The sequence below is a fragment of the Equus asinus genome, chromosome 2, assembly GCF_041296235.1.
Source record: "Equus asinus isolate D_3611 breed Donkey chromosome 2, EquAss-T2T_v2, whole genome shotgun sequence".
Classification (NCBI taxonomy): domain Eukaryota; kingdom Metazoa; phylum Chordata; class Mammalia; order Perissodactyla; family Equidae; genus Equus; species Equus asinus.
The window spans coordinates 115,525,902-115,549,004 of NC_091791.1; the positions used below are offsets into that span (position 1 = coordinate 115,525,902).

The 23,103-nt window shown below is 44.8% G+C and overlaps 1 protein-coding gene across 5 annotated transcripts in view; it reads right to left on the bottom strand.

The window, feature by feature from the left end:
• Nucleotides 1–23,103, bottom strand: part of OTUD7A (OTU deubiquitinase 7A) — a 392,936-nt gene that overhangs the window by 214,553 nt on the left and 155,280 nt on the right. For 4 of the 5 annotated variants that reach the window (XM_070496818.1, XM_044763182.2, XM_070496820.1 and 1 more), the window contains exon 2: nt 7,747–7,875. The gene's annotated coding sequence lies outside the window, so the exon portion shown is untranslated. Of the gene's footprint in view, nt 1–7,746; nt 7,876–17,542; nt 17,665–23,103 lie in introns of all 5 variants that reach the window. The other variant, XM_070496801.1, reaches the window with a different exon arrangement.

Here is a 23,103-nt window from a genome sequence, read left to right on the forward strand (position 1 = left end):
CTTATGAGTGCAGCTGAGTGGGGCTGGCCCTTGGTACAGGAGCACTCAATTGTTTCAGGCTTTGGAATGTGGGGCTGATCATTTTTATGGCTATTTGTGAAGCATAGGTCTTCTGCTGCTGTTAAGCCTCATCCCCCACAGGACCACACACACCATCAACACAGTCCTGGTCTGTGCATACTTCCTAACACCCTGGAGTGTACCCTGATGACCCACTGCAGAGGCCCCCACCTCTCCACTAATACCCCCCACAGTTCACCTGGTCCTCACACAAACCCTGCCCCACAGAGGCGGACACATTCGCCTGCCTGTAGAGGATCAAGGCACCCAGTCAATGCAGGTCAAAAAGTAGCCTGAGAGCTTACTGTTGGGCAGGGCTGTTTCCTAGGGCCAGCTGCCTGCCCTAGTTGAACTGGATTAAATCTGCACTCTAGTGGGTGTGGTATACCCCTTGGCTAACAGGCCAGGGCAAGAACCTCAATGGTGTCTGCTGGGGTCTGTGTCAGCACACCTGGACCAGGTCAGAAGAATGGCCCCCACCAATGTCTTAGTCTCAGCAGAGCTCCCTCCTCTCACCGAGATGCCCCCAGAGCCCACCAGGTGCATCTCTTTTCACCAAAGTACTGTCAGCCTTCTCTCTGGTGATTTTAGGTTGCTGAGATGGGTGAGTTTGTGCATTGGCCCTTTACGACCCAGGTCTTTTTGGCTTTCGTCTGATAGCTTTTCTAGGGGTATCCCCGCTGCAGTTAATAGCCAGTGAAGCCAGATAGTAAGACCCTTGTCTCAGTTGTGCTGAGTGTGAAGGATGCTTATAGCCGTATCGGCCCTGATCCGGACCTCACTCCTCCAGACAGGGCTGTGTACCTTAGGGAGGCTCCTGCCTGGCCAGCTGAGAAACTCTGCTGCTCCCGAAGTTGGTTTTTTTCTTTCCAGCAGGAATTTCTGCCTCTTCTGCCTTAGTCAGGACTGTCCCTTGTTGTGGGGGTTCTTTTTTATCCAGTTTTCAGTTTTCTATCCAGGGTAATTTTCCCAAAAATTGTTGTAACCTGGTTGTGTTCATGGGAGGAAATGAGTTCAGAGTCTGCTTATGTCGCCATCTTGACAAGATCTCTCCTGTTATTATCTTAATTGGCCAACCCAAAATCACACATTCGTGGTAGCAAAATTTCAATGTGGACAGCGGACCCCCTTTCACCACAGAAGGTTCAAGAACTGCCTCTGAGGGTGCAAGCCTTTAAAGAACTGATACTCACCTTGCCTCACTGGGGACTGTGCCTCTTTTCCATGGCTTGGCACCTGTGCTTTGAGGAGAAGGTCCTGAAGTTGAGTCCTGGTGACTAGGGCTTCCTGACTGGAGATGCCAACAAGCCCACACTGAGGTAGACTTTCTGCCATGGCTCCACAGAGAAAGCCACACTGAAATGTTACCCCTGCCACTGAAGCTAACATGGAGGGGTCTGTTGACTCCAGGAAAGAAAAATCCAGAGTGTGACATACTATTAAGTTATCTAAAAATAATGCTTTCTCTGAACTTCCCTGGGACACTCCTAGTCCACACAAATTCTTGGAAGGCCACAAAGAGACAAAGGACACAACTGAATTCTATAATGTTCCATGGCACCAAGGGAAGCTGGAGGGATAGGGGAGGATAGGGTCATGGTGGAAGGAATGAGCACAAAGCTGGTGCAGCATCATGGATGGTGAAGGTGAGGCCTTTCCTGGAGTGTTGACCCAGACCTACTGACCTTGCAAGGTGCTGGACCTAGACCCAAATGGGCAGGAAGAGCCCAGAGCAGCAGTTCTCAACCTGAGCCCAGCACCCTTGGGGTATACTAAGCTTTTTCAAGGGGACCTGAGCATGGAAAGGTTTTAAACAATCAGCTTTCAAATTCTCAAATTTCCATATTGAATCTGTCCTAAAATTCACCTGTGGGGCAGATGCCTGCCCTGCATGTTCTTCTTTCCCACACCCTACACCACCCTAGAGGGGGAAATTTCCAGGTGTCACATGAAGGGACAGCCAATGATTCCTCATACCAGGTCTCCCCAGAAGCCCCTCTGTCATCCATCTCATTAAGAGACTCCTTTCTGTTGTATTTTATTTTGTAAGTAATTATGCCGTTTTCATCACTCATGCACTAATAATAAACTATAAATGGTAATCATAACTCAAGCGACAAGAAATGTTTTACTATATATATATATAGATATATATCTATATATCTATATATATATATGTAGGTACACACACATATGTCAGGGAATATGATAGAGTAATTGGTAAATGACTTTCAAGCAGAAAATTATGACAAAGCTTTGTAGGGGATATGGAATAGAAATACAAATTCAAGGAGACAAAAACGTGTAAACCCTAAAAGTGAAGGAAGAATCTGGTGATATATTTTGAATGGACGAAGGTGCGTGTTTATATTCCACTGTGCATATTTTTACAAAGTGTTAGAACTGTGCTATTTTAAAATGCAATTATTTACAATGTGCTAGAAATGACCTCTTCGCCTCTATTTAAATTTATGATGTGAAATGTTAGACACGCACTTAGATGTGCAACTGGGAGCACAGGATTCTAAGACCAGCTGAAGGAGTGCATGCGTCATGTGGGGTCCTATCTTGAGTACCAGAAGAAAGGCTGCAAGCATGCCAGTTGGCTCCTGCAGCCCCTGCAGCTCTCCTGGGCCCCAGGGGAACAGTTTCTGGTCTGGATGGAAAGGCCAGGAGAGGGTCTGAGAGCTGAGGAAGGATGTCATGGGAGGACCTCAGGTGGGGCCAGGTGTTAACCAGCCACATCACCTAGCTGGGGAGGTAAGATGTGGCCAGTGGCACAGGGCTATGGGTCAAAGCCCAGTATAATTTCTCAGTGAGTCTGAAGTGCTCCTGTTGAACACAATGAGCTCTTAATTATGGGCACCGTGACACAAGAAAACTATGAAAAGCAGACCAAAAGTAGTAAAGCACAGCTCTCACGGCCTGTCCCCAGGGGACACAACCCCACCTACCAGAAAATGACCTCAAGAGCAGCACTGTGCTGTGAGTTCACAATGTAGTTGTTCATAATAATAACTGAGCCAAAGTGGGTGGGAGGGCAGAGAGAAGGGAGCTGAAATTCACAGAGCACTCACTATGAGCTAGGTGACCCCCCCCCCCAGGCCCTCATACTTATAACTATGATTTCTAGCATTCTTAGAAAGTGCCATGGTTCTCAGAAACGAATGAACTCACTTTGTCCTCACCTGAGCCCCATGCAGTGGGCACCACCACCATCATTCTCATTTTAGAGATGCAGAAACTGAGGCCCAGAAAGCTAAACCACACTTAGCCCCACAGCCGGGCCTTGCTGTAACCAGGAGCAGGGCTCGAGTTCTGTTGATGGAAACCACGTCAGCACATGCCCAGCAGCTCTGGTGGGTAGGAACTCTTAGCTCCATCCTCAGAAGAGGAAGCCAGGGACACGTGGCTGCAGCAGGGCCAGACTAGGACTGCTGCTCACCCTCCTTCATCCACAGCTCCCTCTGCTCAAGGACGAAGGATGCATTTAAATGCATTTCCATTTAAAACAGTTCAAAGAAAATGTTAAGGCACTCAGAGGAACAACTCCACGTGGGCCTCCTGGGCTTTGGTGTTGTCTCTGTCACAGGTCAATTCTGTCATGACAACCATGACTGTGGACCTTAAGGGTCAGAAAGAGTCTGCTATGTGGAATCCCCGGTGCACAGATAGAAGAGGGAGGCGGACACACCACCCTGCCCGCTAACACTCAGCACCTGGGACTGAGGGACACACCATCTCAAACCCACCCTGGGAGGCTGACCCAACAGGGACAGCTGTCCCCACTGAATGGATGGGAAACATGGCCACCCAGCTAGAAAGCGAAGAATGAGCACCTGATCCAGGGACCCGAGAACCCCGGAGACCTCGGGACTACGGCTTCACATAAATGGAAGCACAAGCCTATCCCGCCCAGCACCTCCACCCACTGCCCCACAGTCTGGCTGCAATGCACACACCTCAGGCCCTGGCTCTGCTGCCTCTCTCACAGCCTGGGTGTGCCTGGGCTGCTCCAGGGCCCGTCCTTCCTGGGGTTACAGCTCAGGGGGTGGCAGCCTGACATGGACAGATGCAGTGCCTTGATCACACCTGACACAGAAAAGCGTGCACTCCTGGCACTCAGGCTTTGGTCCCTGGGGGGAGCAGCTGTAGAATAGGACAGCCCTACCTCTACTGCTGCTGCAAGGAGCAGGGAAGTGAAGGGAGCAGGAAGAGGGAGGCTCATGGACCCAGCTCAGGGCTGGTCCCCCTGCAAGGCCCAGGACCTGCATGCCTGGGTGGGAGCGCTTCTCTCCAGGTGGCTTTTCCTTGGCTTCACGCTGCTTCCAGGCCATTCTCAAGCACACAGGTTCAGGGTATGTTACCCACTCAAGACCAGATAACTCAGGTTTCCAAGTGGACAGAAATTCCACAGGATGCACATTGGGAAATGGCAAAAGGCAGCCCTGATATTTCCAGCCACACAATCAAATAAAACCCAAGTGATCTCCTCAGTGTTTATGCACAACCAGAGATTTGATTTTTTTTCCCAATCTTATTTTTTTTTTCTCTTGTCCCCATAGATCCACAGTACATAGTTGTATTCTAGTTGTGAGTGCCTCTGGTTGTGCCACGTGGGACGCTGCCTCAGTGTGGCCTGACGAGTGGTGCCACGTCCGCGCCCAGGATCCCAAACCAGTGAAACCCTGGGCTGCTGAAGCAGAGTGCGTGAACTTAACCACTTGGCCATGGGAGTGGCCCCAGATTTGATTTTTAACTGTGCTTCACCCATCCTATAAACTGTTATGTTTCTCTGTTATGGCCTCTTCCCAGAGGAGCTCATAAAGGGGACACAGAGACAGGCAGAGGATCCTTGGCACATGAACATCTAAGAAGGAAGAAAACGGGAGGAGGAGGAGGTCATAAGACCTCAGCGAGGATGTGGGCTGGTGTCCATGCAGAGGTGTCACTTCTGGGTCTGCAGAGCCCATCCTTTGCCCTGGATAACCACAGGGTGGCTTGGTTGGCATCACCCAGAATGCAGGAGAACAGGTTACATCACAGGGCCATCCCTGCAAGCTTAGCCTGACCAGCAGCAAGCCAGAAAACATGCTGAATGTAGGAGGCACACTGCCAGGAGCCACTCTTTAAGAACACCAGCCCTCAACTGTTTTTAAGAATTGTGGGGGGGCCGGCCTGATGCCATAGTGGTTAAGTTTGCATGCTCCACTTTGGCAGCCAGGCGTTTGTGGGTTCAGATCCTAGGCACAGACCTACACATTGCTTATCAAGCCATGTTTTGGTGGTATCCCACATACAAAATAGAGGGAGACTGACACAGATGTTAGCTCAGCGACAATCTTTCTCAAGCAAAAAGAGGAGGACTGGCAATAGATGTTAGCTCAGAGCCAATCTTCCTCACCAAAAAAAAAAAAAAAAAAAAGGAAAAATTGTGGGTAGGAAAGCTGGACAAGAGAAATTTTCAGAGGAAGCATTTAAAACATATTCTAGCTAAAAATGTTCTCCAAGGGCAATCTTTTATTTTTCCTTTAAGATTGAGTCTAATCCATGTTCATATGTAGATTCTAAAGTAACATGTATATTCACAAGCTATTTTCTTGGTAAAATTTCTAAAATGTTCTCAAGGAAGATTCCATGGCCATCCCAAATAAAACTCAACTAAAATCATGGGGACTTGATCTAAAAAGAAAGAAACCTGATAATCTTCAAACAAAAAGTCCGACTGGTTGCTCGTGATTGAAAGGCAAGCCCACAGCAGCCCAGGGAGGTCCAGGCCAGGGAGGGGAGGGAGTGAAGGGAGACAGAGACTTAGAAATCACCAGCACGGCAGAAGGGACATCATCAGGACACTGGTCATTGACAGATGCTTCCTCTCATGGTCATTTTGCTTCTCTACACAACCTTCTAACTGCCGGGACTCAAAGACATGGCCACTTGCATCATGGGGAGCCTCTGCTCTGCCATTTAGGTCTATCAGCATTTTTGTCAAAGGTCTCATTCAGCTTTCATGGCTTACAAAACACCTCAGGAATGAAGCATCCTGGCACTCAGCCCATCCCCCTGCCTCCAATAATAATTCACAGCTGATACTTCGTGAGCACCAACCCTGGGATCCACCCCTGCCAGACACCGCGTGCAGTAGTTGCTCTTTGTCTCCTATTTTTAACAATAAGGACACCAGGAGTCATGAGATGGAGTATTTGTCATCTGGTCAGTGTGTGACAGAGACAAGATGCACACCAGACGCCTATCTAGACGTCTAATTTCAGACTCCTCCTCTGGACCGCCTTTTTCTAATTTCAGAGACCACCTCTGGACATACTCCCTTTGTGAGATCTCACAACTGTGGAAAAGGAAAAAAATGAAGGCAGGGAAGAAAGTCTGATGTATTGAGGAACAGATTAGTTAACATTGTACACAGCTATCAGTGACGCTAAAACGAGCAAAAATTAGCTAGGGAAAAGAATATTCTCAAAGTTCACCCAACTGATTCCTTATATAGGGAATAAAAACCGGCAACTTTACAAAGGAGAGCTCTAGCAGAAGCCACCTTAGCCAGGTGAATAAGCTTATCATCACCACTACCAGGTCACAATGACACGGTGTGCCCACTACTGTGGTGTAAATACACAAGATGCTTATCTGAATCTAAGTAGGAGGAAACTGTCAGACAAACCCAGACTGTGAGACACTCTAAGAAACAAAAGGCTCAGATTCTTCAAATATGTCAACATCACAAAAGACAAAAACAAAAGCAGGGCTTTGGTTTAGAATTAAAGAGATATAACCAAATTCACTGCATGAAACTTAACTGAATGCAAGTTAGGGGAAACGAGCCATGAAGAATATTTTGGGGACAATCAGAGGATCTGAATAGGGACGATATATTGGTTAATATTACTTTATCAATGTTAAATTCTACAGTGATAATGGTGTTATAGTTTTGAAGAAGCTAGCCCATGAACCTAGGAGATATATTCCAAAGTATGTCATGATGTCTACAATTTACTTTCAAACAATTCAGAGGAAAAGACTGCACACACACATACATGACCCACACGGATATGTATTTATGTATTGGTAAATCTGAATGAAGAATATATGTGTTCACTGTACTCTTTTTTCCATTTTCCTGTAGATTTATAGAAGTTTATCAAAATGAAAAGTAGGCAAAAAAAGAAATGAAAATGTTTGTTCAAAGAGTCATAAGGCAAAAGAATTGCCATGCTATGATATCAACTAAATGGAAACTATTTTTGGACAAAAACTAAGAAGAAACATTAAAAATGAAGCAATTAATATATCAAGATGAGAATTTTTCTTTTGTTTAAGTTACTCTTAGACTAGTTTGAAAATCAATCATGATAGCAACTGATGGCAACAGAGCAACTTAGTAAATTCACACTAGTATAAATCAAGTCACTTGTTGGTCATTCACTACAGTCACATTCTTCTTAAGAACAATGTTTCTTATTCTGAATACAAATTCTAATGCAAGATGAAATTCATTTCATAATTCTTTCTCAATGGACGTTAGGGGATAAATAAGGCTCTACCCCTGGCTTTAGTCCTGATTTCCAGGCAATCTGCTCCCCGGAACACTACAAGCTCTGTTTTCAGAGATATTGACTGCACTTGCCCCTCTGGCATGGTCACGAGGGACCCCATGAGCATGGGACTTACTTTTCAGACAGTGTGATGCTCTGGAGATGTGTGGCAGTCAGGCATCCGGGGTGATGCTGCACCATCCCTGCTGGAAATGGCCCATTGTTGCCCCCAGAAGAAGGTGTGAGACAACAGCCCCTGAGAACTCTGGAAAAGACAATAAGAACAAAAGAGAATGTTCACATTTATTAAAAGTGAGAATTAAAATTTCAATTTTAAGAATTAATTTTTTGTATTTTAAAATTTAAATGTTAATATTTCAAATTTAAAAATGATTTTTACCATTCAATATGAACTTGAAATGATCTTGACGGTGAATCCCAAGCCCCTGAATCTCCCTCCTCAACACATGCTCCCACCCTTTAATTTTTAAATAAACGCAGGCATCGGGAGGCAGGTCAGGGTACATGGGAAAAGTCTCTTTGGCGTAGACTCAGAGAAGTGACTGTGGGGACAGAAACCATGAGGAGCTCACGCGTTATGCTGATGTTCCAGGAGAGGTGCACAGTGCTCCCCAGCGGGGTTCATAAACCCAACCCTGACTTCCAACATTCCACAAGAATCTCAGGTGGTGTGGTACCTCGCGAATCTCAAAATGAGGAGCTGCTCATAATCCCCACCTGGACTGTGGTGTGGTCTGAGGGAATCTGGGAGGTCAGGAGGATAACCACCACTCCATCCTCGCAGGGTGCACTGTGCTCCATAGTAGCGGGAGGGAGTGTCATGAACAGCATCCTGAGTCTGGAGGATCCCTGTGGACTACACTGCAGTCCAGGTGGGTGCACTGTGCACCACACTAGGGCAGAGGAGTGTCATGAACAGCACCTTAACTCCTGAGAGCCACCTGTTTATCTGCAATGTGGGGTCTTTTTTTGCACGTGTCAGAACCCTAGGATGTTCCAGACCCCCAGCCAGCTTCCCCTTTCACACCTCCCACCTGGATGGATACATTGCATATCTTCATAAGCATAACTGCTTTACTTTCAACATTTCAATGCTAATGCGATTGCTCTCTCCTTTTAGTGGTTTGTATCTTTTATCAGCATAAAATAGTTTAGTTTCCTGTACATCCTCCCATCTTGAATTCTACTCTGCTACTTGTATAGTTGCTCCTCATTCTTTTTGTAATAGTGCTTGTTAAATTTTTGTCTATGCCTTTATATTTTCACCTTTTTAGGTCATTTTTTCAGCTATGTCTCATCTAATAACTTGGAGATAAAATTCAATCCTTTACTCAATTTTAGAGTATCTATCTTTTAAGTGGGAATTTAACCTGCTCCAGTTTTTCTTTTGGTGGAGGGATGGCTTTTTTATTTAGACCTTTACTCATCATCGTTTTTAGTGATTTCTACTTAAGTTTTCTTGTTGCTGTTGTTTTCCTTTACTGTCTCTAACTGACTTAATTTTTTTTTTACTTTTCCTGTAATATTTCTTAAAAGTTATATATATTATTTTTTCTTCTAGTATTTCCCTTAGATTTTTAACACACACATATTCATTTTTTTATCCAAAGTGAGCATTAACTAACATATATAACTTCTAAATTCCAAAGAGGATAAGACCGTCAGTTCAGTGTGAATCCCTTTCTGTGCTACGTGCTATCTTGTTGAAATCATTTAAAATATTCTAAATTACTTTTAATTTTCATGCTTCTCCTTTCTTAGGAATCATTTCTTAACAACTATCTTAGGATTCACAGCTATATTATTAACAATTATAACATGTGACTGTGTTTTACTGTTTGTCAATTAATCACAGATAATTTATATCTCTTGTTTCTCCTTTATTGAATTTTTTATTTTACTAGGGGGAGTTTTTGAGTAGTTCTTTGAGAATGGTTTCATAGACAATACATTTTTTTGAATTCTTGTCTAGAAATGGAAAGAGACCAAATACAAAAGAATGAAAATCAATAGCTAAAACAATCTTGACAAAGAAAAACAGAGTTGGAGGTCTCACGCTTCCTGAATTCAAAGTTACTACAAAGCTATAGTAATCAAAACAGTGTGGTATGGGCATAAAGACAGACATATAGACCCATGGGATAGAACAGAGTCCAGAAATAAACTCTTGCATATATGGTCAATGATTTTCAACAACGGCACCAAGACCATTCAGTGGGAAAAGGACAGTCTTCTCAACTAATGGTGCTGGGAAAGCTGGATATCCACATGCAAAGGAATGAAATTGGACCCTTACCTTACACCATATATAAAAATTAACTCAAAATGGATCAAAAACCTAGATGTAAGGGCTAAAACTATAAAATTCTTAGAAGGAAACGTAAGGGAAAAGCTTCATAACATTGGACTTGGCAATGATTTCTTGAATATGATACTAAAAGCATAGGCAACAAAAGAAAAAATGGACTTCATCAAAATTAAAAACTTCTGTGCGTCAAAGGACACCATCACAGAGTGAAAAGGTAACCCACAGAATCGGAGAAAATATTTGCAAATCATATATCTGATAAGGGGTTAATATCCAGAATATACAAAGAAATCCAACAAATCAACAAAAAAACCAAAACAACCCAGTTCAAAAATGGGCAAAGGACTTCAATAGCCATTTCTCCAAAGAAGATAAACAAATGACTAATAAGCACACGAAAAGATGTTCAACATTAGAGAAATGCAAACCGAAACCACAATGAGATACTGCTTTGCACTTAAGATAGCTACTGTCACAACAACAGAAAATGACAACAGTTGGCGAGGATGTAGGGAAATTTGCACCCTTGTCCATTGCTGGTGGGAATGTAAAGTAGTGCAGCCTCTGTGGAAAACAATGTAGCGGTTCCTCAAAAAATTAAACATAGAATTACCATGTGATCCAGCAATTCCACTGCTGGGTATATACCCAAAAGAACTGAAAGCAGGTACTCAAAGAGATATTTGTACACCCATGTTCTTACCAGAATTATCCATAAAAGCCAAAAGGTGGAAGCAACCCAAGTGTCCGTCAACAGATGAATGGAGAAACAAAATAAGGTATAATTATATAATTAAATATTATTGTCTTAAAAAGTAAGGAAATTCTGACACATGTTACAATATAGATGAAACTTGAGGACATTATGCTAAGGACAAATATTAGATGATTCCACTCATATGAAGTATCTAGAGCAGTCAAATCCATAGGGACGGAAAGTAGAATGGTGGTTTCCAGGGCTGGGGAGAGAGGAATGGGGAGTTAGTGTTTAATGGGGGCAGAGTTTCAGTGGGGGAAGATGAAAAAGTTCTGGCGATGGATGGTGGTGATGGTTTCACAACCACGTAAATGTACTTAATACTAGTGAATGTATACTTAAAAACAATTAAAATAGTGCATTTTGTGCATTTTGTGTCATGTATATTTTCTCATAATAAAATATTTTTAAAATAAACACACAAAAGAATTAGAATCAGATTGAAGATTTTCCATCGAGCACACAGCATTCAAGGAGAAACATATTTAAAGATACTGGGTAGGGGGTGCGTGGGGAGTAAAATTTGGAATCTAGGACTTTATGGGCAGCCAAATTACCTTTTAAGAGAGGAAGTGATACAGATTTTCAGACACACACAGGTTCAGAAAATTCACTGACCACAGACTCTTGAAAACATTTACAGAAAAAAATACTCAAAAAGAAATCCAACATGAAAAGGTGAGATATAAGAAGCAATGGTGAGTTAAAAGAAATGATAATATAGCATTTACTTGGATTATAATCAACTGATTGTTTTAAAAAAGTAAAGGTTAACAATAAAAGGACAAACGAGTTATCTTAGTCTAACATTAAAAATGGAAAATTTATAGTAATATTAATATTCAACAAAATAAAATTTGACATGTAAGGCTGTTTAACTTTATAAATTTACCACATTATAGATTAAAGAGAAAAATCAGAAGACATTTCAAAAGATTTGCATTGATATGATTCAACACCAATTCATGATAAAATATCTCTTAGGAAAGTAAGAATAGAAAAGTTCTTTAACTTGACATAGGATATCTTTTTTATTTTGAGGAAGATTAGTTCTGAGCTAACATCCACCACCAATCCTCTTCTTTTTGCTGAGGAAGATTGGCCCTGAGCTAACATCTGTGCCCATCTTCCTCTATTTTATATGTGGGCGCCTCTCATAGCATGGCTTGATAAGTGGTGTATAGGTCCACACCTGGGATCCGAACCAGCAAACCCCGGGTTGCTGAAGCAGAGCGTGCGAACTTAACTGCTATTGCACTGGGCTGGCCCCTATGGGATATCTTTTTAAAAATTACAACAAATACTACAAATAGTGGTGAAATGTTGAAAATGTTGAATGCCTTTCCTTTAAGATCAGGAATATGACTAAGGTGTTACCACCACTTGTCTTCGGCGCTCTCTTGGAGGTCTTAGCAAGTGCGATAAGGAAACATAAATAAGATATCTAATAATAAAGTAATAATTACAAAACTTTATAAAAATTATAAAGTATAATTATACAAATTTATTAAAAGATATTAAAGTAGATCTGAATAAGTGGAGAGATAAGTTGCAAGACTTATTACACCTCTACAGATTCAATATGATTGTATTCAATATCTTAGTGTGTGTGTGTGTGTGTGTGTGTGTGTGTGTGTAACTTGCAAGTTAATTCTAAAATTTATTTGTAAGCAAAGTCCAATGCATGTTGAGGAAAAAGAGCAAGGTGAAAGAAAGGCCCTACCGGATAAGAAGACTCATCCTACAGGGGCAGTAGTTAAGGCAGTGTGTTTCAGTACAGGATATACAAAGACAAGAGCAGAACAGAATAGAAAACCTAAGAAAGGACCATATATAATGGGCATTTGATATATGACAGATGATTTTGCAGATCTGCTGGAAAAGAACAGACTTTGCAATATATAATGCTAAGACAAGTGACTATGCAAGTCAAAATAATGAAATTGGACTCCACTTCAAACCATGTCAAAAAATACATTTCTAACGTACAGCTGAACTATACAAATTCTAAAAGAGAATACAGAAAATATTTTATGATTTTGAAGTGAGGAGGAATTTCTTAAACAAGACAAAGCAAGAACAGACCATAAAGGAAAGGATTGATAAATATGACTAAAATAAATTATAAACTATTTCTCATGGAAAGACACTTTAAAAAATGTGATTAGACAAGCCACACACTGGGAGAAGATATTTGCAACATATAACCAATTAAGAAATAGTACCCAGGGGCCGGCCCCGTGGCTGAATGGTTAAGTTCCCGTGCTCCACTTCAGCTTCCCAGGGTTCGGATCCTGGGTGCGGACATGGCACCACTCATTGGGCCATGTTGAGGCGGCATCCCACATGCCACAGCTGGAAGAACCCACAACTAGAATATGCAACTATGTACTGGGGGGATTTGGGGAGAAAAAAAAGCAGGGGAAAAAAAAGAAGATTGGCAACACTTGTTAGCTCAGGTCCCAATCTTTAAAAAAAAAAAAAAAAAAAGAAATAGTACCCAGACTATTTAAAGAATTCCTAAGATTTAATAAGAAAAGACAAACAATTCAATGGAAAACTAGGCCAAAGAAATAAGTAGGAATTTTGCAGAAATAGAAGAATAAAAAAGTTATAGACATAGGAAAAAATTCTTAAAATCTCATTTTTAATCAAGGAAATGTAAATTAAAATCACAAAGTGATGATATTTTATATTTACCAGATTGGCAAAAATATTTTAAATGAAGAATACCATGTATGGGTAAGAATACCGAGAAAGGGAACTTTCTTTCTATGTTGGTGAAAGTTAAATGTGGTGCAACTGTTTGGGAAAACTGTCATGCCCCAGCGAAGCTGAAAACGCACTCAACCTCCATTCTGGTGACTCCACCACTTCCTTCACACAAGAGCACCGGGGCGGGCACAGCCCGCAGCAGCACTGCCCCCACTAGCATGGAAACCACTGGATGCTCATCAGTGGCAGAACGAGCACGTGAGTCAGGCCCAGTCACAGAATGGAATCTGCATTTTGGGAAAAAGGAGTGCCCAACAGCCAGTTCTAGGCATCAACATGCTGGATCTAAACCACGTTAAGGGGAAGAAGCAAGTCCCAGAAGAGTGCACACGATCCATTTATGTAAAGTGCGGATAACAGGCAGATGCAAACACTGCTTTGTTTGGCACTACAAGCATGAGTGATTTAGGAGAGCAGTGACCTCCGTGCGTGCAGGTGCATCCATGACTTCTGGGGCACAGTCCTGTTCTTGGCCTGTGTCATGGGTCCATGGCTGTGTGTTTTATTCATAACTGTTCACGTAGTCTTTAGCGTACTTTTTTGTTCCTATGTTGTTGTTTACAATATAAAAGAGAGAGAAAGAAAACAGTTGTATGCATAACAAAAAATCCTAAAAAGTATTTAGGAAACAGTCTAATAAGAAAGGTATAGGAATCATCCAAAAGCCTATAAAACTTCACTGAAAAATATAAATGAAAACAGAATAAAGGGAGACTATGTTTCTGGACAGGTAGACAATACTGTGATATCAATGTGTCTCTAATTAATCTATAATATCACTAGAATCTCAACAAATTCCCAACAAGCTTAAAAAGCCACGTCTAAATTCCCTACGGAAGAAACATTGACATTAGAGAGAGTTTTGCCAAGTTTTAAAAAGGGGCTGACTTGCTTAGGGTGATGAACCTGTCAACATAAAACACCCAGATTTCTGGGCAAACAAGTTTGTTTCTCAGTCTATCACCTGGTCTCGAGATGGAAGGGGAAGCTCCTGGATGCCAATCTGAGTCCCAGAGGTAGACATGCCAGCAGACAGCCTGAAGCCCGCAGGAGCCCAAGCAAGAAGATGAATCCACGTTGATGTGGAACTGATCAACCGTGCTCTCAAGCCAGGGAGAACACAAAGGAGATGACTATGCTTGTGGCGCTGGGCGGGGTAAAAAGTCTCCCGTGAGAATATTTCAGAATCAGGGGCTGTTTGTCCCTCAGGTTCAGTGCCCAACTTCATGCTAGCTGGTGGCATAGAAACCCCACTGCGGGTATGATGATTGCTATTTTCTACTGTAGCTGTCCTTTACTGAGCGCGTACTACACACGAGGTACCATGCTGAATGCTGCACATGATCTCTTTTAATCCCACAAGAACACCTAGAGGGAGTCTCCCATCCTACAGGGAACTTCGGGATCGGGGGATTCTCTCCCAGCTCTACTCAAGACGCAGCTCAAATACCATGTTCTTCACAAAGCTCCTTCAGGTCTCCCAGCGTCCTGTCCTTACACTGACCCATGAAGGAGAATTCTTGGCAGAGGGATATGTGCATGCAAAGACCCCAGAGGGGCACATCGTGCCTCCGCACATGGAACTTGGGGAGGCTTCAGCGTAGCTTCAGTGTAGACTGTGTCAGGAGGCAGGTGTGAAAAAAGACTGGGAGAGAACAAGAGACAGAGCATGGGAGGGCAGGACGGGAGGGTTTCTGTGGCAATGTTACAGAGGGCCCTGTCTCTGCAGACTGGGCAGCGGTGGGCGCTCTGAGACCAGCCAGGACTGAGACTTGAAAGGGTTTTGAGAGCTCGAAAGCAGCACCCTGGGGAGTGTCTTAGTCCCTGAAAACCTCATACAGGTCCTAAACCTGCAGGAGCATCAGCAGGAAAGCAAGGGAGAGGTGCTCAGCAGCCCTCATCCATCTGCCGAGGTCTGAAATCTTCACACCCTTCCTGCTCCACAGCAGAATCTGGACCTCACTTGCCTTTTCTCACCATCTATGTGAGGCCTGTGTGTGTCTGCACTGGGGCCTGCATCCTCCAAGGACTGCTCACTTACCCTGTGGCCAGGCCTGCACAGCTGCACTTCTCCTTCACCAGCACATTCCACCACTGTCGTTCCATCTGGGTGAGGGAGCGGCATGCCAACTGGGAGAGCCCACCAGGCAGCTCCAGAAGAGGAGACCTCAAAGAGGGGCTAGTTAGAGTGGCTCAGAAGGGTGGCTCCCACTTCAAAGCTGCTGGCCAAGGAGCGTTCACCACCCAGGTGACACACAGGACACGAGGGGGTGATGGGGATCCCAGGGGCAGCAGCCTCCATGGCCCAGAAGGGGTGGGTGTCCCTGTGGCTGGGCCAGTGTGGAGGGCCTGGGGATAGGCGGCTACAGCACTTAGGAGCAAATGCAGCCAGGAGAAGAGAAGGGAGAGGAAGGAGGAGTGGAAGCGTTGTTACTGGGTAAAAGGGGCAAGAAGAGAAAGAACTGTGGTCCCTCATGGTCACAGCTTTGGGCAGACTCCATTTGCTCCTTTTCTGAGGACTGCAATTTCTGATTGTGTTGAGGTTTCCCAAGAGGAAGAGGGTGCCAGCTGCCTTCCCAGCCTCCTGACCCTACTGCCAATCTCACTCCTCAGCTCCAAGACAGATGATCCTTTTTCTTTTACCTTCTACATGCTTTAAATTGCCTCAGCGCAATCAACACTTAACCTTCACACCAACCCTAGGGCCCAGTGGCTGGTCAAAGTGACCCAGGATTTCATGGTGGACTCCTTCCCTTTGTCCTGCCTGCTTCCCAAGGCAACTCCTCACACCCTTCGAGCTTAATGTGCTCCCTCCTCTGAGAGGCCTCCCTTGAGCACCCTTTGTAAAGGATGCTCCCCCACCTTTATCATCAATCACTCACCCTTTCTATTTTCTGGGGATAGACTGCAAGGGCCTTGTTTATCTCTTCACTCATATGTGATTCAGGGAATATCGTTAGGCTGGATGTCCCATGCGGGCTGTGACCAAAGTGTTCCTGAGACCATGGGACAATGCACAGAGGCCAGAGGGTCTGCTCCAGGCAGGGCTCTTTCCAGAATGCCAGATTGCTTTCCCAGTTGGCTCTGCCAGGTTGGAGGACATCATGGCAACACACAGGTTGTTCTCTGTAGGATGTGAACTGACCTCTAGGCTCTGCAAAACTACTGCGCCCCACTGTTCACGCCCCACCAGGCTCACGAAGCTGCCACTGATCAACCTGCCCTCGATAATCTCCCTTTGCTTTAACATTCTAAAGCATTTCCAGTGGGTGCATCCCAATTTCACATCACACTATTACCTTGAAATTTCCTCTACTTTTTTCATAGGTCCAAGTCTTGCTTTTCCAACTCCATCTGCCATCAGTGCCAGAGTCTCATCCCTGCACAACAACCTCCGGTGTACAGAGGGTATTCAGTAAACAACAAGGAAGAAAATGCCCAATGAGATCTGTCAGCTTTCTTTACTCTCTTCTCACTCCAGCTGAAGCCACTCTGCTCCCACCAAACTGGCTGTCAAAGCTAGTGATGTTGGTGCTGCTGCCAGGCAACCATACTCGCCTGCAGTTCCCCAACACTGCCTTCCTGAAGTGCCGCAGCACCCCATCTTACGGCCCAGAACACAGGTTAGGGAGCTTGCCCAGGACTACACAGCAAAGCGCCCAGCCTGGCCTCTGGTCATTTCACTCGCTCTGTTCCTGCCTGCCTGTCTGCCACCTCTGGGGCACTTTTTTTTTTTTTCTTTTTGAAGGTGGCAATATACAAATACTTTCTTAGCAAAAGGAATAAACAAGTACAGCCTGGGAAAAAGAGGGGATCCTCCTCTCCCATGAGGGCATCATCAGACCTGTAAAGGAAGAGTGAATTAGCACCGTACGCAGAGTAGATCTCAGGATCTCAGACGGGTTGGAATCAGACAAAAGTGACTGATGTCCGGGCAGGTTAACCTGTTAGACATTTAACTCCTTATACTCATCTGAGTCACCAGGAACTGGACAGGAGTGAAGCCATGGGACATGCAGCACTGCTCCACCTTGGAAAACTGGGCACTCGGGCCCTCTGAGATCAACTCACGGACACTGGCAAACATCCCATCCGCTGGTCTCTGGGTCCTGGCTGTTTGGCCCTTGTCATCAAGAAGTGAGTCTGCAGCCCGACTGCTTCCTTCCTGTCTTAGTCCGGGAGCAGGACAGGGCCTACAAAGGAAAATGCCTGAGTGTCTTCCTCCTCCTCCTTGAAAGTAGGAGGACTCCTTTTATTCTCTGGTGCTCCCAAGAGTACAACAGGAGGGGAGCTGGGGCGCACGGCTCATCCAGCCTCCCACTGGCGGGGGGAGCCCAGGGGCAATGCTTGAACAGGAATAGATGGCACAGCTCCTGAGGCAGGATGTGACAGAGCAGAAGATGGGCACAGAGCCAGATGCCGTGGGATCCAATCCCCAGATTGTCCCGCATTAGCTCTGTGACTGCAGGAGAGTTTCTTGACTTCTCTGTGCTTCAGTTTCCTCATTTGAAAATGAGGATAATAATAAGACCTACCTCACAGGGTAGCTCTGAAGATTAAAGGGCTTAAAGCAGAACTCTTGACGCATCCTCATTCGCTCTCCTCTCTCACCGGCAGTGGGACACAGGCCTGACTGTCGACTCCTCCCAGGTTGGGAGGGCACAGGCACCTGTCCTTTGGCTCCCTCCTACCACCTCTCTTGTGATGCCCGACTGGCTTCCTGGGCAGCTCTTCCCACCAGCTGGGAGAGCTCACCAGCCTCTCATCATCCAAGCCCTTCAGCCCCCAGTGGCTCCCCTCACCTGGGTCGGGAGTGGGACTGGGTGTCTGGGCCAGCAGGGGCAGTCCCCTTGCCCTCTCCCTCTCCCCAACCCCAATCTTGGGGTAGAGGGGTGGGTGAACAGTGAACTCATTGAGCATGATGCAAATTAAAGTCAAGAACCCTGGTGGCTCGAGATTCCCAGCAGCAAGCACCTCTCTCTAGGGAATTCAAGAAGCCTCCCCTCATGAGCAGAGGCTGCTGTGTCTGACATCCCTCTTCAGACTGTGGGGTTAGTGCTGAAGGTACTTGTCATAACACATCACAACCTTACTGGATGCGCTGAGCTCTGGCTACATTAATATCCTCCAACTACTAGTTCAAAGGTAAATTAGGGTCCAAGTGGCACTAACTGGGCAGTGGGCTAGGCCAGGTCAGGGGTAAGTGAGCCTGGGAGTGGGCGGAGGCCCAGGCATGAATGGGCAGCATCGGTCTCTCTTCTTCTAGGGGCAGAGAAAGTCCACTCATCGGCAGGACGCTGATCCAGAGGGGGCAGGAGCCATCACTGCACTGCCCTCTACTCAAGTCGGAGCACGGCAATCAGGCGGGCGGTCCTGGGGAGCCTGGACAGGCGACGGAACTGCCAGGTAGGGACCCTGACTTGGAAGGGCTCGTGGCAGCACGGCCTGGAAGCAGCCCTGACTCGATGTTGAGCCATCCTCTCAAGGCTGTTCTGATGTTTGGAGTCCCCTAGCCAGGCCAGCCATGGCTGGGAGGGTTCTGCAGGACTAGGCTTTGCCTCCATGGGGCCACAAAGACCCAGTGTCTGTGGTTTTATGGTCCCTGGGGCCATCAAAGGCTAGAGTTTGAGAAGAAATAGACCTAGAGCTGCTTGAAATGGGAGAGACTTCTGTTTGACGTTGAAGCAGGAAAGGACTTGATACTTGAGTGTATCCTATGTACCAGCCATGCTGCATATGCTCCATCCTTACATTTCCAACAATCTTGTGTAACAGGGACTAGCATGGCTACTTTAAAGACAACCTCTCCTAGGCCCAGAGGAGTCAAGTGACCTGCCTAGAGCTACACAGCAGTAAGTCACCTAGAATCTGAATGGCAAAGTAAAAGCTCTGCTTTGACATTATGCCACTTTTCAAAATGCTCTGAGATGCTAATGATGCTTTATCTCTGCTTTCTGATGGCTGTAGTCGCCTTATTTCCCTGTTCCTGGAGCTCCAGCAGGAGACATCCTTCCCTAATAACCAGGCCCATAGTCCTTTTATTGCTGCTCAGAAGAAGGCTTCACCTGTTGCCACCCCAACAGCAGCCAAGCGTTCTTCTCTCCTAACCTCTCCCTCCCCCACCAGGGATCTTTTCTATTTACAAATGGGTGCAATAATGCTATGACAATTACATCTCTTATTGAGGATGAATTTTTTTTTCACGTCAGGAATGAAAACGGTCCATTATTCTCCAGTTCTCTGTTAAACAGGGGAGTTATCACATCAAAGCTAAGCAGCTGACTCACTCTTAACACCCTGGCATTCATCAGCCTTTGGTACCTTTAACTTACATTCTTTCCCTAGTATCATGACCTGCTGAAACTTCTGCTAGGAGATAGACAAAAGGGGTGACCAGGCTCCCTGTGGTGACTGTCCTGGGGAGGCTCCTCCTTCAGGCCCCTGTCCTACCACCCTGCCTCTCTGCTTCCAGATGGCCCAACTCACCCCACACTGAGCAGGGTTTTCAAAGTAGGGTGCCTGGACCACAGCATCAGCAGTGCCTGGAGACATGTTAGAAATGAAAGCTCTCAGTCTCTGCCTAGGCCTGCTGAATCAGAACCCCAGGGGTGCTGCCCAGCACAACCCTCCAGGTGGAGAAGCACTGAGCGATAGGCTACAGAGAGCCTCGGCCTGGCCTCCATGACAGCCCATCCTCTCCCTCTTTACATGTACTCTCAGGAGCTCATTCATTCTTATTTCCCAAGAGACCCACCTTCTGCATTATCCCTTGCCCCCCAATACCTGAAAGCTCCTCCGCTCTGCTAGTTTTTTCTCCCAGCTTATTTCAAACATAGCCAGGGGGATTTTTCCTGAAAAGCCATCTTTTACTTGATCTCCTATCTCATAAAGACAACCCCCTTTTCTTTCCTTCTAGCTGAGTCACCTTGGCAACTTACTTTTCCTTTTTGAGCATCATATTCTCCTTTTTAAAAATAGGAGTAATAGTACCTATTAAACAGGATGGTTGTAAGGGCCTAATGATATAACATCAATAGAGGGGATGTGCTGCGATGGTTAATTCCAGCAGGCCTGCAATTAGCTGAGCTGTTCTGCTGAAGTAAGAGGCGTATCTGGTCAAAGTATGAAATGCAATGACTAATACTGCTGTTTTCCACCATGGGTCCAAGGTGAATTTCTGGGTGGGTTATGCTAGTTTTTCATCATTGTTTATTGATAACAGTGAGAGTGATGGTTTGCACCTGGATTCAGTGCTGGTTGAGGGGCCTTTGATATTGGGGCTGGACTCGCAGCAATAATGCTACATGACTGAAAGGGTATAAGAAGGCCCTGCTGAGACTCCATTTGGGCTGCCTAGTTCTGAGGTGTTCCTTGCACAGGCTGGTGGTTCTGAGAGAGAAAGTACATCTGGTATACCTCTGCAGAAGGAGGCCAATTGGAGGGATCCTGTGTAAACCTCAGCCTCTCCAGACCCCTTGCTGATAGGCAGCCTTTAGCTACAATGCAAGTCCTCACCTTCACGTTTGTTGCTATATCATGTCCGTTCTCAGCAATAAACTGTAGACTCATAAGCATCACCATTCGGGGCCCTGTGAGTCTTCTTTAGCAATAGAACCCTGTCTGGCTGCCATTGTTTAGTGTAAATGACATTACGGTTATTTTTTCTTCCGCACCATTATCAAACACAATTCCTTGTTGTACTGCTCATGAGACTTGTGGTCCACTTCTCTCTTTATCACTTACTCCATTCTATGTACTCCACTATCTCTCACCCAAATCTGGATCCTGTCCCTACCTCCTGACTGAAACCATGGTCACAAATGTCATCAAGTGACTGACTTTTCAGCTCTTAGTTAACATATCTGGTCACAGTCGCCATCCTGAACTCTTCTTTATACCTGGCACCATCGTCCTTCATGATCTGATTACTCATCATCTCCCTACCACTTCAGCTTGTCTCATTGATACCTTTTTCCAACAAACTATGGATAGTCTCCCAAATCTGTCCTTGGCTCAGCTCTTTCTTTCAGACAACTGATCATAGTCATTAAATGTTAACAATCACCTCTATTCAGCAGACTCCCAAGTCTCTCTTTCTAGTCTTGTTCTTTTTTCTATCCTTCAATCCACAACTCTCTGATGCTATGTGCACCTGTACATCTCACTGGTACCTCAAAGCCATCAGAACCTATCTTTCCTGTAAAACTTGCCTATTCACTAAGGCAATCAAGATTTAAAAATTGGATTCTACCTTGACTTCACACTCTCCATCCCAATGGGTCCTTTAGGTGTTTCTCTTTCTCTGTGAGTCAGTCTTTTTGTCTTCCTCTGTCTCTCTCTCCCCTCCCCTTTTCTCCCCAACCCAGGCAATCATAAAGTCCTGACACTGATAGAGAATGGTCTTCCTCTGTTTTCCCTGTCTATTCTCTTGCTGCCACCATCACTGCGCCACCTGGCTTCATGCAGTGGTATAATGCGATGGCTTGGAGACTTTTCTCTGAGACCTTACACGTGGCCCACTTGAAGGTAGAATGAGGAAGAGGATATCTGCATCACAGTCTAAAAGCATCTCCCACAAGATACTTATTAAGATACAAACAGTAACCTTGCACTAGAGAAACTTGGCAGATACAACCTTCTTCAAGTGATCAAGGTTAATGTAATGGACTAAATGTTTGTATCCAACCCCCCCCCCCCCCAAATCATATGTTGAAACTCTAAAACCCCAGTGTGATGGTATTAGGAGGTGAGGCCTTTGCAAGGTGGTTAGGTCACAAGGGTGGAGCTCTCATGAATGAGATTAGTGCCCTTATGAAAGAGACCCCAGAGAGCTCTCTCACCCTCTTTCCACTTTGTGAAGATACAAGGAGAAGGTGGCAGTCTGCAATATCTCTCATGAATACATATGCAAAAATCCTTAACGAATATTAGCCAGTAGCATTCAGTACATATAAAAATAATTATACACCATGACCAAGCAGGGTTTATTTCAGAGATGCAATGCTGATTCAGTATTCAAAAATCAATTAGTGTAATCCACCATATTAACAGACTAAGAAGAAAAACCACGTGATCATATCAATTGATGCATTAAAAAACGTTGACAAAATTCAACACCCCTTCATGAAAAAAATTCTCAGAGGAATAGGAATAAATGAGAACTTCCTTAACTTAATAAAGAACATCTATAGAAACTACAGCTAACGTTTTACTTAATGGTGAAAGTCAGAATGCTTTCCTCCTAATATAGGGAACAGGGCAATGATGTCTGCTCTCATCACTCTTCTTCAATATAGTGCTGGATATTCTAGCCAAGGCAATAAGGTAAGAGAAGGAGATAAACGGCACACAGATTGGAAGGAAAGAAATAAAACTGTTGCTATTTCTAGGTGACATGATGTTCTATGTAGAAAACCCCAAGGAATCTACAAAAACTCTTAGAACTAATAAGCGTTATAGCAAGGTCCCATGATACAAGATCAACACACAAACATTTTTTGTATTTCTCTGTTATGAATGAAGATGTGGACACTGAAATTAAAAATACAATATTATTTAAAATTTCTCATTAAGAAATGAATACTTAGTTGTAAATCTTACTAAACATGTACAGGACTTGTATTCTCAACACT